Consider the following 19,567-nt stretch of genomic DNA (forward strand, 5'->3'; position numbering starts at 1 on the left):
CGTTCTTATTCAGTCCCAGACCCTCTTAATCATTCACAGGCAGCTCCTACGCAGACCGACACTCTCCTGTACGGACCCAGGCAGTTCCTGCACAGAAGCAGACAGAACCTACACAGACCAGGGCATCTCATTCACAGGCCCAGAAGCAGGCAGTTCCTACAGAGATCCAGGCTGCTCCTACACAGTTCTATGAAGTCCCAACACACACCCAGGCAGTTCCTGCTCAGACCTAGACAGCACATAAACCACCAAGGGAGCACCTACACAGGCGCAGACAGCTCATCCACAGATCGAGACAGCTCATACACAGTTCCAGACAACTCATGCCTGGACAAAGATAATAGATTGACAGACCCAGACAGCGTCTACACATGACCAGACAGCTCCCATACAGTCCCAGACAGCTGTGACAGAAACACGGACTGTTCCTGCACAGACAGAGAGAGCTCCTCCGCTTACCCTGACAGCTCCTACACAGACCCAGTCAGCTCGTACACAGACCCAGGGCGCTCCTATACAGACATAGGCAGCTTCTACGGAGACTCCTAAACAGACCTAGACAGATCATACACAGACCCGCACAGCTCGTACATAAAAAAAAGGCAGCTCCTACACAGACCCAGCCAGCTCCTACTCAGAACCAGACAGCTGCTACACAGAACCAGGCAGCTCCTACACAGACCCAGACTCTCTTAAACAGACCCAGACTGCTCCTACACGGACCCAGGGAGCTCCTATACAATCCTAGACAGCGCCGACGCAGGCACTGATTTTTTTTCCCGCACAGACCCAGACTGCGGTTACATGGACCCAGACAGCTCCTACACAGATCCAGACAGCAGCTACACGGTCCCAGACAGATCGTACACAGACCCAGACAGCTCCTGCACAGACCAATGAGCTCCTCCACATACCCAGACAGCTCCTACACAGACCCAGTCAGCTGCTACACAGACCCAGTCAGCTCGTACACCGACCCGGGGATCTCCTACACAGTCAAAGGCAGCTCCTATGGAGACTCCTAAACAGACCCAGATTCATCTTATACAGACCCAGACAGCTCCTCCACAGACCCAGACGGCTCCTACAAAGAACCAGGCAGCTGATACGCAGACCAAGAATACTAACTCACGTAACTCTTGCACAGCCCCAGACAGGTCCTACTCAGACCTATGGAATTCCTACAATGACCCAGACAGCCCCTAGATTTATTCAGTCAGCTCCTACACAAACCCAGTCAGCTCCTACACAGAACCAGGCAGCAACTACATAGACACAGACAGCACATTTACAGATCCAGACAACACCTAGACAGACCCAGGCAGCTCCAACTCAGACACAGACAACGCCTACACGGACCCAGAGAGCACATACACAGACCCGGCTGATTCCTGCACGGACGCAGAAAGCTCCTAAACAGGCCCAGGCAGCTCGTACACAGGCCCAGACGCCTCCTACACACATCCAGACAGTTCCTACATAGGCCCAGACAGCTCATACACACATCCGGACAGCTCGTAAACAGAATTATTAAGCGACTAAACAGACCCAGATAACTCCTCGCCAGACCCAGCCAACTCCCACACAAGCACATTCAGCACCTACATTGGCAAAGAACAGCATCTACACAGATCTTTGGACTTCCCACACTGTCCCAGACAGTTCCTAAGGAGACCAAGGCAGATTCTATACAGGTCTAAGGAGCTCCTACAAAGACCCAGACAGCTCCTACCAAGGCACAGACTGCAACTATACAGACCCGGGCAGCTCTTATCCAGACAAAGACAGCTGTTCCAGTACAGCCACCACACTGGCATCTACTCGACAATGTGGAAAATTGCTCAGGTATGTCCTGTCCACAAAAAGCAGGACAAATCCAATCCGGCCAATTACCGCCCCATCAGTCCACTCCCAATCATCAGCAAAGTGATGGAAGGTGTCGTCGACAGCGCTATCAAGTGGCATTTACTCGCCAACAACCTGCTCACCGATGCTCAGTTTGGGTTCACACCAGGACCACTCGGCTCCAGACCTCATTACAGCCTTGGTCCAAACATGGACAAAAGTGCTGAATTCCAGAGGTGAGGTGAGAGCGACTGCCCTTGACATCAAGGCAGCATTTGGCCGAGTGTGGCACCAAGGAGCCCCAGTAAAATTGAAGTCAATGGGAATGAGGGGGAAAATTCACCAGTGGCTGAAGTCATAGCTAGCACAAAGGAAGATGGTAGTGGTTGTTGGAGGCCAATCATCTCAGCCCCAGAGCATTGCTGCAGGAGTTCTTCAGGGCAGTGTCCTAGGTTCAACCATATTCAGATGCTTCATCAATGACCTTCCCTCCATCATAAGGTCAGAAATGGGGATGTACGCTGATGATTGCACATTGTTCAGTTCCATTCGCAACCACTCAAATAATGAAGCAGTCTGAGCCCGCATGCAGCAAGACATGGACAACATCCAGGCTTGGGCTCATAAGTGGCAAGTAACATTCACGCCAGACAAGTGCCAGGCAATGACCATCTCCAACAAGAGAGAGTCTAAACACCTCCCCTTGACATTCAACGGCATTACCATCGCCGAATCCCCCACCATCAACATCCTGGGGGTCACCATTGACCAGAAGCTTAACTGGACCAGCCATTTAAATACTGTGGCGACAAGAGCAGGTTTGAGGTTGGGTATTCTGCAGCGAGTGACTCACCTCTTGACTCCCCAAAGCCTTTCCACCATCTACAAGGCACAAGTCAGGAGTGTGATGGAATACTCTCCACTTGCCTGGATGAGTGCAGCTCCAACAACACTCAAGAAGCTCGACACCATCCAGGAAAAAGCAGCCTGCTTGATTGGCACCCCATCCACCACCCTAAACATTCACTCCCTTCACCACCGGCGCACAGTGGCTACAGTGTGCACCATCCACAGGATGCACTGCAGCAGCTCGCCAAGGCTTCTTCGACAGCACCTCCCAAACCCGCGACGTCTACCACCTCGAAGGACAAGAGCATTAGGTACATGGGAACAATACCACCTGCACGTTCCCCTCCAAGTCACACACCATCCCGACTTGGAAATATATCGTCGTTCCTTCATCGACGCTGGGTCAAAGTCCTGGAACTCGTTTCCTAACAGAACTGTGGGAGAACCTTCACCACATGGACTGCAGCGGTTCAAGAAGGCGGCTCACCACCACCTTCTCAAGGGCAATTAGGGATGGGCAATAAATGCCGGCCTCGCCAGCAACGCCCACATCCCATGAACGAATAAAAAAAAGCACAGACAGCAACTACACAGACCCAGACAGCCCCAACACAGATCCAGATAGTTCTTGCACACATGCAGACAGCGCCAATCCAGGTGCAGACAGTTCCTGCACAGACCAGAAGAGCTTCGACACAGACCCTGAGAACTCCTATACAGACGCAAACAGCTCCTACACAGATCCAGCCAGGTCCGACACAGACCGTTGCAGCTCCTATGCAGAATCAGAAAGCTCCTACACCTAGGAACATCGGAACAGGATTAGGCCATTCACCCGCTCGTGCCTGCTCCGCCATTTGATAAGATCATGGCTGATCTGTGATCTAACTCCAGATACCTGCCTTTGGCCCATATCCCTTAATACTTTTGGTTGCCGAAAAGCTATCTATCTCAGATTTAAATTTAGCAATTGAGCTAATATCAATTGCCGTTTGCGGAAGAGAGTTCCAAACTTCGACAACACTTTATGTGCAGAAATGTTTTCTAATCTCGGTCCTGAAAGGTCTGGCTCTAATTTTTAGACTGTGCCTCCTACTCCGAGAATCCCCAACCAGCGGAAATAGTTTCTCTCTATCCACCCTATCCGTTCCCCTGAATATCTTATAAACTTCGATCAGAGAAGTTTATATATACTTTCACCAAAATTACACGCGGAGAAACGAATCGTGCTCTAGGGATGAAACTAGTTCCAACTTCTGAGGCTCCACAAGCGTTAAATTGTCCCAGAGCAGGACTTCATCTCACGGTCCCCTCAGTAGTTCAGCTCAGAGCAGCCGCCGACTGACCGGAATGTGTGACAGTGCAATGTCGAGCGAGCAGTCCCACCTCTTGTTCCTGTTTGACGCTCTCTCATTCTTCCATCTCACTTTATGATTCAGAGGTTGGATTTCAGCCTAGTCACTGACCATTAGCCTAGTCACTGACCATTAGCAATTGTTTTTTTTATTTCCCTATTTTTGCAAAGTTCAAAGCAAAGAGGAGCAGAAACCCCGTGAACTGAAGCAGAGCTTGAACATTGGGAGCATGCGAGACCGCTGGGCATCTCGTTGTCCGAGAGAGACGAAGCGGAAAGCCCACTTGTTTATTTCTGAAGTGGCGCTGCCATTGCTGTGGGGATGTAGCTCAATGGTGGATGCATGAGGCCTCGGTTTAATCCGGTATCTGCAAACGCTTGATGCTTCCAATTTTGGATACAATTGTGAAAAGACCCTCATGGACTCGCCTCACCTTTACTCAAAATTACAGGCAAGCGTTACTTTAACTGGAGAAAAACCTAACGCTCGGCACAGGATGTAATTCAATGGAAGAGCGCACCGAACGTTGAAATAGCTCCCATCGCAAGGCTGGGTAGCGCGCTCAGTGATAGGTTCCTTCCAGTTGGGGAGAAGCAGCGGCCTGGCGTTTCGACGACACAGAGCTAAGAATCGTCCAGATGTTAGGCGGGTCTTCTGTTCCCAGAGAGCAGTGAGCATCTGGGATGCATTGCCGGCTGGTGTGGTGGGTGCTGTGTCTCTCTCTGCCTTCTCGAGAGATCTGTGCCGGCTCTTGACTGGGGCAGAGATCGCATCATATAGAAGGTGAGTGGTTTTACAGTTAACCTACGCATGACAAATGTCATGTCCTGGACTGGTTTCGATCTCCTGAAGATGTCGGGGAGCAATTTTTCAGAATTCGCCCTGCTGATCGGCCTTTGATCGTTTTTCTGTTTTGTAACCGTTCCCAGGAGATTACATGTTTCCGGTGGCCAATATATTCTTCCTAAGGTTCGGTGCCCATGACTGAACGCAGTACTCCAGATGGGGTCGCAAGAGAGTTCTGTGCAGCTGTAACATAACTTCCACCTCCTTGTATTCGAGTTCAAGGTAGTGTTTGAAAGGGGAAAAAAGTGAATCAGCTGCTCAGATTCTAGACTTGGGTAAGGCCGACTTCAATGAGATGAGACCGAGACTGTCCACAGTAAATGGGCAAACCTGTTAATGGGTAAAACGACTAATGATCGGTGGGAAATGTTTAATGAAACATTTAACGTGATACAGAACCGGTTTATACCCATGAGGGGCAAGAATTCTACTTGCCAAAAATGCAGCCATGGGCAACTAAAGAGGTAAGGGTCAGTATAAGATATAAGGAAAGGGCAAACAAAAAGGCAAAAAATGAAACAGATCCTGGCGAATGGGAAAGATACAAAGATCAACAAAGTGTCACAAAACAGAAAGTAAGAGGTACAAAAATAGATTATGAAAAGAAAGTTGCAAGGGATATCAAAACCAATACGAAGAACTTTTATAGTTATATTAGGAAAAAGAGGGTGGTCAGGAGCAATGTTGGCCCCTTAAAAACTGAAAGTGCGATATAGTGATTGACAATGGGGAAATGGCGGAAATGTTGAATAATTACTTTACGTCAGTATTTACAGTAGAAAAAGAGGATAGCATGCCGGAAATCCCAAGAAAACTAATATTGAATCGGGGACAGGGACTCAATAAAATTAACATAAGTAAAGCAACAGTAATGAAGAAAATAATAGCACTAAAGAGTGACAAATCCGCAGGACCAAATCGTTTCCATCCCAGTGTTTTAAAGGAAGTAGGTGAGCACATTGCAGATGCCTTAACTATAACATTTCAAAGTTCTCTTGATTCAGGAACTGTCCCTCTGGATTGGAAAATTCCACATGCCACTCCGCTTTTTAAGAAATGAGAGAGAGGCAAACCAGGGATTTATAGACCAGTTAGCCTAACATCTGTTGTGGGGAAATGCTGGAGTCTATAATTAAGGATAGGGTGACTGAACATCTCGAGATTTTTCAGTTAATCAGAGAGAGCCAGCATGAATTTGTAAAAGGTAGGTCGTGCCTGACAAACCTGATTGAATTTTTTGAAGAGGTGACTAAAGTAGTGGACAGGGGAATGTCAAACGATGTTATTTATACGGACTTCCAGAAGGCATTTGATAAAGTCCCACATAAGAGACTGTTAGCTAAGATAGAAGCCCATGGAATCGAGGGAAAAGTACGGACTTGGTTAGGAAGTTGGCTGAGCGAAAGGCGACAGAGAGTAGGGATAATGGGTAGGTACTCAGATTAACAGGATGTGACTAGTGGAGTCCCGCAGGGATCTGTATGGGGCCTCAATTATTCACAATATGTATTAACGACTTCTATGAAGGCATAGAAAGTCTCATATCTAAATTTGCCGATGACACAAAGATTGGTGGCATTGTAAGCAGTGTAGATAAAAACATAAAGGGATATTGATAGATTAGTGAATGAGCAAAACTGTGGCAAATGGAATTCAATTTAAGCAAATGCGAGGTCATCCACTTTGGATCAAAAATCGATAGAACAGGGTACTTTCTGAATGATAAAAAGTTAAAAACAGTGGATGTCCAAAGGGACTTCGTGGATCAGGTACATAGATCATTGAAGTGTCATGAACAGGTGCAGAAAATAATCAATAAGGCTGATGGAATGCTGGCCCTTATATCTAGAGGAATAGAGTACAAGGGGGCAGAAGTTATGCTGCAGCTATGCAAAACCCTGGTTAGACCGCACCTGGAGCACTGTGAGCAGTTCTGGGCACCGCACCTTCGGAAGGACATATTGGCCTTGGAGGGAGCGCAGCGTAGGTTTACTAGAATGATACCCGGACTTCAAGGGTTAAGTTACGAGTAGAGTTTACACAAATTGGGGTTGTATTCTCTAGAGTTTAGAAGGTTAAGGGGTGATCTGATCGAAGTTTATAAGATATTCAGGGGAACGGATAGGGTGGATAGAGAGAAACTATTTCCGCTGGTTGGGGATTCTAGGAGTCGGGGGCACAGTCTAAAAATTAGAGCCAGACCTTTCAGGAGTGAGATTAGAAAACATTTCTACACACAAAGGATGGTAGAAGTTTGGAACTCTCCTCTGCAAACGGCAATTGATGCTAGCTCAATTGCTAAATTTAAATCTGAGATAGATAGCTTTTTGGCAACCAGAAGTATTAAGGGATATGGGCCAAAGGCAGGTATCTGGAGTTAGATCACAGATCAGCCATGATCTTATCAAATGGCGGAGCAGGCTCGAGGGGCTGAATGGCCTCCTCCTGTTCCTATATTCCTATGTTCCTATGTATTCCAGTCCTCTTGAGGTAAATGCCATCGTGGCATTACCATTTTAAATTATTTTTCGCATCTGTACACTAGCTTTTATTGATTCCTAGACTTAGCCCCTTAAATCTCTCTGCTCCTCCACAATTCCTGGCTTTTCGCCATTTAAAAAAATACTCCGATCATACTTTCTCAGGTTAAAAGTGGATAACCTCACGCTTTCCCACGTTGAACTCCAATTGATTATAAAGCAACACCTACAATTTTGTCCTTGTACAAGACGTTGGTCAGGACTCAGTTTGAATATTTTTTCCAGTTTTGGTCTCCCCACATGGTTGGTGATATTGAGGTTTTAGAAAGGCTGCAGACGAGGGCCACTAGATTAATTCCCTGTTTGAAACGTCTTAGTAATCAAGATAGGCTAAAAGAGCTGGGACTTTGCATTTTGGAGAAGCGTAGACTTAGGGTTTATTTGATCGAGGTGTACAGGATGATGAAGCGAATAGGTTGTTTTGCTTAGGGAGGACCAGGGGACACAATTTTAAGTTGTACAAAGCCAGGACTAGGTTAGATGTCAGGAAGTGATTCTTTTCTCAGAGAATAGGGAACCTCTGGAACAAGCTGCCAGCTGATGCAATGGACGCCGATTCGCCGAATTCCTTCAAGCGAGAGCTGGACCTGTTTCTGGCAGGGACAGAGTTCACCTCTTCCAAATGGTAGGTACTGCATAGAATTACCAGTGTCAGAGTGATCTCCGGGGAGGACAAACTTTCACAGACTCAGAAGGTTAGGTAACAGGAGTACAGACAGAAGTCATTTTGTTTAGGTCAATCAAAACCACCCGCTGATGTGGGGAAGTGCTGCATATACTTTATTTTATATTAATAGGTACAGTTAAGTCGTACTGAATGAATTTGTGAAGCCATTAATACCGATTGGTTTGTGAGTTTACTTGGTGTGAAATGAAGCATTTTATTGATTGGGATCAGCTTCATCTTAAGAAGTGTTTCCTGTGTCCGAATTTTAAAAATTGGTGAGGCGTGTGACACATATATAGAAACACAAATATTACATCCCTGAGTTACCCTATCGCATTGTAAGATATTGGACAGCGCAGAAACACGAATATCCAGTTCAGATTATCAGGGGAACTATTGTTACGTCCCTGGGTTGAACCATTGTATTGATAGATAAGGGGCAGTGCAGGACCACGAATGTCCAATTCAGGTCAGGTGGAACTACTGTTACTTCCCTGGGTGACTTTATCGTATTGTTAGATACGGGGCCGTGCAGACGTACCAATATCCAGTTCAATTTAAAACGGGAACTATTGATGCATCCCTGAATTAGACAACCGCATTATTAGATATTGGACAATGAGGAAACACGATTATCCAGTTCATATTATAAGGGAAACTATTGATGCATCCCAGGTTTACAATGTCATATTGATAGAAAGGGGGCAGAGCAGAAACACCAATATACAGTTCACATTGTGAAGAGGAACTAATGTCACATCCTTGGGATACACAGTCATATTGTTAGATATGCGGCAGTTCAGAAACACGAATATCCAGTAAATTATGAGGGGGAACTTTTGTTACATTTCTCCGTTTCTTTCGTATTGTTAGAAATTGGAGAGTACAGAAACATGAATATCCGGGACAGATTATAAAGGGAACTATGGATGCATGCTTGGGTTACACGGTCATATTACTGGATATTGGGCAGTGAAGAAACTTGAATATATAGTTCAGATTGTCAAGGGGAACTGTTGTTATATCCTTGGGTTGCACCATCGTATTGTTGGATATGGGGCAGTGCAGATACACCAATATCTAGTTCAGATTAAAACGGGAAATATTGATGCATCCTTGGATTAGACAATAGTATTGGTAGATATTGCACAATGCAGGAACACGAATACCCAGTTCAGACAAAAAGGGGAACTATTGTTACATCCCTGGGTTTCACGATCATATTGTTAGTTATTGGGGAGTGCTGAAACGTGATTATCCAGTTCATATTTTAAAAAGGAACTGTTTATACAGCGAAGGGATATGCAATCGTGTTCTTAGATATCGGGCAGTGCAGAAACACACATTTCCGGTCAGATTATAAGTGGGGAAATATTGATACCTTCCTGATTACACTCTCGTATTGTTAGATATTGGGCAGTGCAGAAACACCAATATCCAGTTAAGATAATAAAGGGGAACAATTTTATAGTTGGGTTACAGTACCGTATTATTAGATACGGGGCAGCACACCGGCCTCCAGGCTCATCCAAGAACAGGACAAATCTAAATCTAGGATTTTACAGAACTGGAGGAGGCCATTTGGCCCATCGTGTCACTGCCAGTTCATGGTTGAAGCAATGCAAAACGTATGCCATGGCAAAGTTTCTCCCAAATGCTCTTTTTCTTCATAAATGTCAAATATTATATTCAATTTTCTCATAAATGATGCAATGGTAAAAGTTGCAATTGTCTCTTTTCTGGTTTTTCCATTCTCTGTGGTAAAACATTCCATGCTCCAAATAAATATCTGCATGAAGAATTTACACTCAAACTCTTTGATGATGAACTGAAATTGATGACCATTTGTAACTGATCCTCTCAACCAGGGGATATATTCATTCTCTATTATTCTATCACTGATCCTCACAACCAGATAATACAGTAATTCTCTATTATTCTATCACTGATCCTCACAACCAGATAATACAGTAATTTTCTATTATTCTATCACTGATCCTCACAACCAGAGGATACAGGAATTCTCTATTACTCTATCACTGATCCTCACAACCAGAGGATACAGTAATTCTCTATTATTCTATCACTGATCCTCACAACCAGAGGATACAGTAATTCTCTATCACTCTATCACTGATCCTCACAATCAGAGGATACAGTAATTCTCTATTATTCTATCACTGATCCTCACAACCCGAGGATACAGTAATTCTCTATTACTCTATCACTGATCCTCACAACCCGAGGATACAGTAATTCTCTATTATTCTATCACTGATCCTCACAACCAGATAATACAGTAATTTTCTATTATTCTATCACTGATCCTCACAACCAGAGGATACAGGAATTCTCTATTACTCTATCACTGATCCTCACAACCAGAGGATACAGTAATTCTCTATTATTCTATCACTGCTCCTCACAACCAGAGGATACAGTAATTCTCTATCACTCTATCACTGATCCTCACAACCAGAGGATACAGTAATTCTCTATTATTCTATCACTGATCCTCACAACCAGAGGATACAGTAATTCACTATTACTCTATCACTGATCCTCACAACCAGAGGATACAGTAATTCTCTATCACTCTATCACTGATCCTCACAACCAGAGGATACAGTAATTCTCTATTATTCTATCACTGATCCTCACAACCAGAGGATACAGTAATTCTCTATTACTCTATCACTGATCCTCACAACCCGAGGATACAGTAATTCACTTTTACTCTATCACTGATCCTGACCGCCAGAGAATACAGTAATTCTCTATTACACTATCACTGATCTTCACAAACAAATGATACAGTAATTCTCTATTACTCTATCAAACACCTTCATGATTTGAAATTCATGTCTCCTCTTCTCCATTTCCATACAAAAAATCCCGGTATTTCACATCTTTCCTCGTGCAGTTTCCCTTCCCTGGCCTCATTCGAGAGAATCTGTATTGTGCCCTTTTAATGTTGTTTCCATAATGAGGCGCCCAAACTGCACACTATACTGTGGAACTACGGACTTTAACCAAAGAGAATAACTAATAAATCTTCATCCTGGTCACTATAGTTGGTCTCATCTTAAATGAAGGGCTCCCGAAAGAATGCCTCCCGTGTCCATTTGTCCCACTTTTGACAGCCGTGAGTTCAGACGCATCCGCCCTCCAGAATGCGTTGTCTGTAGATAAATAGAGTTATGTTGTTCAAACATAACATTGTCCACGAGTAGTTGTTAATGTTCATTTATCTCTACAATTCCGTTTATTATACAAATCTCTATCTGGTACAAGAATATTAGCCCAGAAATTACTTTTGCTCATACAGTGGACAACTAATGAACACATTCCAATGGAAGTCAATAACAACTCGCATTTACAGATCGCCTTTAATGTAATAAACATTCCCAAGGGACTTCAGGGAGGAGTGGGTATAAACGGGCAATAAAGGAATAAGAAGATATCAGGAGGACTGGCGAAAACCTTTGTCAAAACGTGCGTTTAAGGAGGGTCTAAAAGGAGGAGAAACAAATGAAGAGATGGAGAGGGTAAGGTTGGTTTACGACAGTAGAATTTAGATTCCCGAAGGAATGGCCACCAATGTTCGGATGAAGAGATTGGAGGATGGTAAAATATAACAATAACTGCTTGTATTTATATAGCGGATTAACACAGATAAATATCCTAAGCTGATTTACTGAGGTATAATCAGACAAAAATTGACCCCTGTCCAAAGAAGGAGATATTAGGAGGGATGACAGAAGCTTGAAGCAAGCGATGAGTTTCACGGAGGGTCTGAATGAAGGTAATAACTTGCCTTTATGTAGCGCCTTTCAAGACCTCAGGGCGTCCGAAAACGGTTTACTCTTCATGACGAAAATTTTGAAGTGTATTCATTATGGTAATGTAGAGAAACGCAGCAGCGAATTTGCGCACAGGAAGCTCCCACAAACTGCAATCAGAAAAGTGACCAGAAAATCCGTTTTACTAATGTTGGTGTAGGAATAAATATTGGCAAGGACATCGGGAAGAACTCCCCAGCTCTTTTTCCAATGGTGCCAAGGGATTATTTACACATACATAAGATAGCAGATTGTTTCACGATTTAATGTGTCATACGAAAGTCGGCACCTCCAACAGTACATCAATCCTTCAGTACTGACCCTTCAACAATCCAGCGCTTCCTCAATACTCCACTGCAATGTGTGGTTGGATTATGTGTTCAAGGCTCTGGAGTGGGAATTGAACTCACAACCTTCTAAGTCAGAAGCAAGACTGCTATCACTGAGCCATGGGTGACACCTGAAAAGGGGGAGAGAGAGATAAGGGGTGTTTAGGGAGGGCATTCTGGAGCTGAGGCTGAAGGCACGGCTGTTAACAATAGGGCAAATGGGCTGCAGATGCACAAGCGGCAAGAGGTGATAGAGCGGGGTGTTTGGCAGGGGCTGCAGCGTTGGAGGAAGTTACAAAGATAGCGAGGGGTGAGGGCCTGGTGGATGTAAGTGTAAGAAAGAAAACAGATGATTTGCAGGCTGAGGAGACTGGTATCCAGTGCAGGTCAGTAAGGGTTTTGGTGATTGGTGAGGGGCTAACCAGTCAAAACGGGAAGGGTTGGGATGGAATCCGTGTCAAGGATGTGGAGATTGTGGGGTCAAAGATTATGATTTCCCAATTTTTAACTGGAGGAATTTGTGGCTCATCTCAAACAGAATGTCAGTCTGACATCACAAAGGCATTGGAAGGGTCAAGAGAGCCGGTGGTTTTGACAGAGTATATCTGAAAACTGGTCCATGGCTGCAGAAAATGACACCAAAGGGCAGCATGTCGATGAGGAAGAGGAGGGAGCCAAGGATTGAACCTTTAGAGACATCAGATATAACGGTGACAGGGTGGGGAGAGAAGCTCCTGCTACAGCTGTAGGGTTAGGGTTTGGCTAACTGTAGTGAACAGTGAGGAGGATAGTGATCGACTTCAAGAGGACAGAGACAGGCTGGTGGAATGGGCGGACACGTGGCAGATGAAATTTAACGCAGAAAAATGTGATGTAAAACATTTCGGTAGGAAGAATGACGAGTGGCAATATAATCTAAAAGGGGTAGAGGAACAGGGCGATCTGGGGGTATATGTACACAAATCGTTGAAGGTTGTATGACAGGTTGAGAAAGTCGTTAAAAAAGCTACGGGATCATAGGCTTTATAAATGGAGGCATCGAGTACAAAAGCAAACAAGTCATGATGAACCTTTCTAAAACACTGGTTTGGCTACAACTGGAATATTGTGTCCAGTTCTGGGCACCGCACTTTAGGAAAGATGTGAAGGCCTTAGAGATGGTGCAGAAGAGATTTAATAGAATGATTCCATGGATGAGGGACTTTGGTTACTTGGATAGAATAGAGAAGCTGGGGTTTTTCTCCTTGGGACAGAGACGGTTGTGAGGAGATTTGATAAATGTATTCAAAATCATGACGGGTCTCGACAGAGTAAATAGAGAAAAATTGTTCCTATTGGAGGAAGGTCAAGAACCAGAGGACAGAGATTTAAGGTGATTGGCAAAAGAACCAAAGGAGACATGAGGAAAAGTTATTTCACACGGCGAGTGGTTAGGATCTGGAATGCACTGCCTGAGGGGGTGGTGGAGGCAGATTCAATCATGGCCTTCAAAAGGGAACTGGATAAGTACTCGAAAGGAAAAAAATAGGGGCAATGGGGAAAGGGCGGGGGAGTGCGACTGGCTGGATTGCTCTTGCATAGAGCCGGCACGGACTTGATGGGCCAAATGGCCTCCGACCCTGCTACAATCTTTCTTTGATTCTATAATCAGACAGGTGAGTGGAACTCGGCGAGGGTAGTCCCAACAAAAGAGGCCAGTGATCAATGAATGAGGAGGTCACGGGTGGGATTAATGCAGGTGTCCAGGAGAGGGCGAAGATGGGAAGGGGTGGACCATTAAACCCGAGGATGAAAATTGTAAATGTTAGGCGATTGGGAAATGGGAGTTTGTGAGGGTCAGTGAGGCCGAGCAGGACCTGGTGCTGGTTGGAAGGTGGAAGTTGGGTGACCGGCCGGGAGTGCATTGGAGGAATGGAGTCTGGAGGGGACAGAGGCAATGAGGAGGGTTTCAATGGCAATGGGCTGAGGAATGAATGAAGGCGAGTGAGGGAGGCACGGGCCCTTTGTGATGGAGGTCAAATCGGGTCATGAGCTCAGCTCGGGGTTACACGGGAGCAATTTTACTGGAGCCGTCAACCAATGTAAAATAAACGGGTAAACATCTGCAGTAAAATAACGGAGAGAGGAATGGCAATGAAGCGCGTTCTTGTCCGACCCCTAATATCACCCACTGTCATTTCTCGGCTGCAATCATAAACGTGGCCTTTAACTGTCCCTGTGTCAGAGACACAAAAGTAATATTTTAACTGTGAAACTGCAGGAACAGAGTGAAACGGGTCTGCTTTTGTCCCTGCATTCAGTGTACACACGGTGAAATACGTAAAATTTATGAATTAAATGGAAAGAATGAACATGATCAATACAATTATATGAAAACTGTAAATGAAGCCGCTCATTGTTATTGGACCAGTCCTTTCTGAGCACAGCTTTTAACTTTATTCCTGAGAGAAGTCTCATTAAGATGATGCCCAAGACTTTGAGATGTTTGTGATATATCCACGTCTTTATTTCCATTGGAGTCAAAGCTGCTGATGTAATGTGTTTGTTCAGGTGACTGTAAGTAATAGCAATGATCAGGGGTATAACCGTGTCAGTGGAGATTTAGCCCCTGTATAAATCAGGCTCATTGCAATGTATCAGCGCAGAGCGCCTGCCGGAGCTGCGGTTTTCAGATCAGCAGAAGTCGCTGCTTCTCACAGAAATGGGATATTCAGTAATGTTTCAGATAGAACGCATTTACTATCCTGTTCTTGCAGCCATTGGAGTTCCAGGTAAGCTGTTAACTCACCTATGAACATTGTAAATCGGTGTTAACTCTGCTGCTGTACTGGCTAATTATTTTTACGCCCACCATGTTTTACACAGCCGCCTGTTCTGTTCTATCAGTTGAATGATTGATTGTTTAAAGTCTCTGCTCTTTCAGTCTTGTAGGAGTTGCATTATATCTGTAATAAACTTTGTTTATCTAACCCTGGCATTGTTACTGGATTATTCGCTGTACTGAATGTATTGTTGAATAATGGTATGTACTTAACTTCAAAATGTTCGGTCTTGTAACAACTGCATTATCTCAGTTATGATCTTTGCATTTCCAATCCTGACATTGTTATTGGATTATTCACTGTACTGAATTTATTGTCGAATAATGGTTCGTCTATAACTTCCAGACATTCGGTCCTCCAGAAATTGCATTATATCCGTAGACTCCATTCCTCCAATGCACTCCTGGCCGGTCACCCAAATTCCACCTTCCAAACAGCACCAGGTCCTGCTCGGCCTCACTGACCCTCACAAATTCCCATTTCCCAATCGCCTAACATTTACAATTTTCATCCTCGGGTTTAATGATCCACCCCTTCCCATCTTCGCCCTCTCCTGGCATTGTTATTGGAATAATCTATGTACTGAATATATTAGAATCAGTGTCTGGGCTAAGAGCTGGTATCAGACCATGAGGAGCTGTTAACAGTTTCATGTTGTGGAACTAACCTGTCCTGGAATATTTTTTCATCAATGTGTTTTCAGTAATTGATAATGAGACAGCTCACGGTCTCAGTGTTACAAGGAGGCAGCGCAATGTCCTCCCTCCACAATAACATGGTTCAGTTTAACTGGGATTTCAATGTATTTATTGGTTACCACTGTTATGAGATATTATTTCATTGTGTGTGTTTCTGACGTAGCTCCAGAGTTCTGGTTACTGAACTGAGTTGTTGCTGATTCTTTCACATCTCATTCTCTGCTTCACTGTGGATGAATTCACTGTGAAATGCAATATTTTGAGGTTATGTTGTATCAGTTTGCACTTTATCTGTTGGAATCATGACCCCTTCTATTTAGCTGTCGATTATAAGCAGCACCGGTGTTTTTCGCGTTTTGTTAATTGAACAATGCCTCCTTCTAAATCTGTACTTTAAAATTACATGAGAAGGAATTTCAATTATTGTGAGGTGTGTCTGGAAGAGGCATTCGATTCTGTTTATTCCATGAATTGGAGATGAAGTGAACAGTGTAGGTGAACAGCTGGAGACTTGAATGATCTGTAGAAAAATTGAACTGTTCACAGACGCTAAACTGACACTAAGAATAGGGTCGTTGGAACACGGGGCTCGTGAAGTGAAAACAGGCGCAGGATGTTAGGATTTACTCCGATGTTAAAGGGGCATTGAGAAAGAGTGTAGAGGCAGCGCGGAGAGATAGAGAGGAGCGATACAGAAAGGGGCTGAGAAGAAAAACGAGAGGGGAGAAAAGCAACGAGGAAAAGAGAAAGACAGAGAGAGAAAGACACATGCACAGAAAGCGAGAGGGAGGGGAGGAGAGAGAGAGAGCGGCAGCGATGTGACTAATTTGTCGGAATGAACTGCTGAAACTTCCAGTACAAATATGAAGAGGAAATGTGACTTGAAGGTTTTATTAGGATGTTGTCAGATTGTGAGAGTTTTATTGTACTCGCGCCGAGTGTGTTTATTGCAATCGGGTCCTCAGTCTGTTCATGTGAATATTTCTTTTACTTGTTTACTGACTGGATACATAAAAATGTTTGAAATGTATTTAATGAATAAAATCAGTGATTTCTTGATCACATTGAATTATTAGGATATTGTATTCTAGAATCTATATGTCAGCTTAATGCAATAAAGAAAGCGGCTAATTCAATTAATGCATTTCAATTTAATTTTAATTGAATGTGCAAAGTAATTTTATTGAACACATTATGTAAACAACGAGCTGTTCATTGACACCAATAACCACAGAAATTAAAGGTTAAATTCATCAATCGTGTTTTGTTACTGGGACCACTCGATTAGATTTCCTCTAACACTCTGCTGCAGTCTCTCCCTGTGAATCCCAGCCTCTCCTCCCACTAGATTGAATCCTCTGTCTCCTCACCCGTTATTTCAATGTATCCGCTTTCGAAAACCACCTGCTCCTGACTCCACTCCAGCTCCGACATGTCCTTTTCTTTTTCTCCCTCCTAATCTCACTCACTGGCTCGGCCTCCAGCTGTCTCTTCCAATCCGTTCCGAAACTTCAAATTCACCGTCGCGTATCTTGTTCTTTCCGTTTTGTGCCGGCCACTGTCGGCTCTCTTAACCCTGAGCAACAAACCAGCAGCACCGCCCCCTGTCCTCTCACCTTCCCGGCCATCAGTCACTTTCCCTTCCATCTGGAGCCCAAATACGGATTTAACCCGTTGGATTGCCGTTCCGTAAAACCCCTTCTCCCTTCCCCACCGGCAACGTGCCCTCACTCAGCTCTTCCAGTGGATCCGGTGCTCTCTTTATTGACTTTCGTATTAATTTCTCAATTCGTTATTGATAATTGTGTTTAAAAACATTTCTCTGCCCGAAAGCGCTGCCCAGGTCAGCGAATCAGTTTCTACCGCAGCAACAAAGCTGGAAATTTCACCCCAGATCAATTCAAACTGCAGCTTTGGCTCCAGGTCTGATCAGTAATTTCTCAGATTCCGTTTCTCTCTCTTACAGTTAATTTGGTGGCGATTGTGATCCTGTCCCAAGGAAAGTGCGGACTCTCCAAATGTATCACTCGCTACCTGGTGGGAATGGCGGCGGCCGATCTCCTGGTCGTTATCACTGATGTCATAATGTCGCGCATTGTTGAGATTTATTTCCCAGTTTCATTTTCGACCATTACCCCCGTGTGCCGTCTCATTGTCATCCTGAGTTTTGCAGTCACGGTGGCCTCTGTCTGGTTTACAGTGGTTTTCACTTTTGATCGATTTGTGGCCATTTGTTGTCAGAAGCTGAAAACAAAATATTGTACCGAGAAAACGGCGGCTGTTGTTATCGGGGTGGTGAGTGCGCTGAGCTGTTTACTAAACATTCCCTGGTACTTTATAACTGACCCGGAATATATAATGGACAATGTACCCCGGGGTTGTGTCTGGAAACCGATTATTTTCACTTCACCCGCATGGGCAGCGTTTGAGTTCTTTTATCTTGTTTTGATGCCTTGCCTCCCATTCATTCTGATTTTACTGTTCAATGTTCTCACCGCCAGGCACATTTTAGCGGCCAACAGAGTCCGCAGGGGACTCCGGGGCCGCAGCAAAGGAGAGAATCACAAGGACCCAGAGATGGAGAACCGAAGGAAATCCATCATTTTACTCTTCAGTATATCAGGCAGTTTTATATTGTTATGGAGCACACTCGTTTTTTTCATTATCTCTACGCGTATAACAAACATCCAGTACTATACGGTCAGTGACATTGAGTCAGCCGGATTCATGCTTCAACTTCTCAGTTCCTGCACCAACACGTGTATTTATGCTGTGACCCAGACTAAATTCAGAGAGGAGCTGAAGAACGGGGTAAAATACCCACTGAATCTAATTGTTACATTAGTTAAATCATAGAAATCTCTCAAGACTTTTCATCCGAAATTAAATAAAATGTCAATTAGAGTAGATTTTCCGGTTTGGCGGTGGGGTAAGATTTTACCATCCATTGACATCAATGACTTCATGAAAGTAACTGATATCAATCCAATACTTTAAATAAATTTGGAAATACCAGACAGGAATTATATTTTACCCAACAAAAGCTGTGTTGTGAAATGATACAAGATGTAATTATGACGTGAAATTGGTTGCTGTCATTAGTCTGGAAATAATATGATTTCAATATTAAATGTTTAATCCTGAAATGAATAAAATCAAATGCTCCTTTTCGGTTGATGATTATTTCCCATCACACACACTGCCCGGTGGGATGGACTGAGGGTGAGCTGTCAGTGTCAGACAGCGTCCTGTTCATTGGGACATTTGTTTTGATCAGAACAGAATAATAATGGACCAACACCCGGACCGTTACAAACTGGTAAAATATTAATGTAATTTCAAACTCCAGTGGGGAGTTCCGGAGATCGTTTCCTCTCTGAGCTGCTGTGCAGCAATGTTTACTCACTGCAGGGAGTTTAATGGGACATTAGGCTGGGCCTGGTTACACAGATCTATAAGGAAATCTCCTGATACATTTCTGAGACGATCAGGGGCCGGGAGATTTCGCAAGGTCAGAGCAGGCCAAGGGTAAGCTCTCCTGCTCCTCCTTGCCCCACGAAATATATGTTAAAAAACAAACTTCTCATTGTTCTGTACCACTCAATGCCCATCGAAAGGGCGGCTCCTCCTCCCATTTGTGCCCAGCATTAAATGGTGTCCCGTGTACGTCATCATACTCTGATTTACATATTACACGTGGTCTGACCGGAATCAGGTGAGTGTTGCTCTGGCCCCTTTTCACAGGACCCCACCCACGGTGGCGGAGGCAGGACC

Source organism: Heptranchias perlo, unplaced genomic scaffold (genome assembly GCF_035084215.1).
Source record: "Heptranchias perlo isolate sHepPer1 unplaced genomic scaffold, sHepPer1.hap1 HAP1_SCAFFOLD_60, whole genome shotgun sequence".
Lineage (NCBI taxonomy): Eukaryota > Metazoa > Chordata > Chondrichthyes > Hexanchiformes > Hexanchidae > Heptranchias > Heptranchias perlo.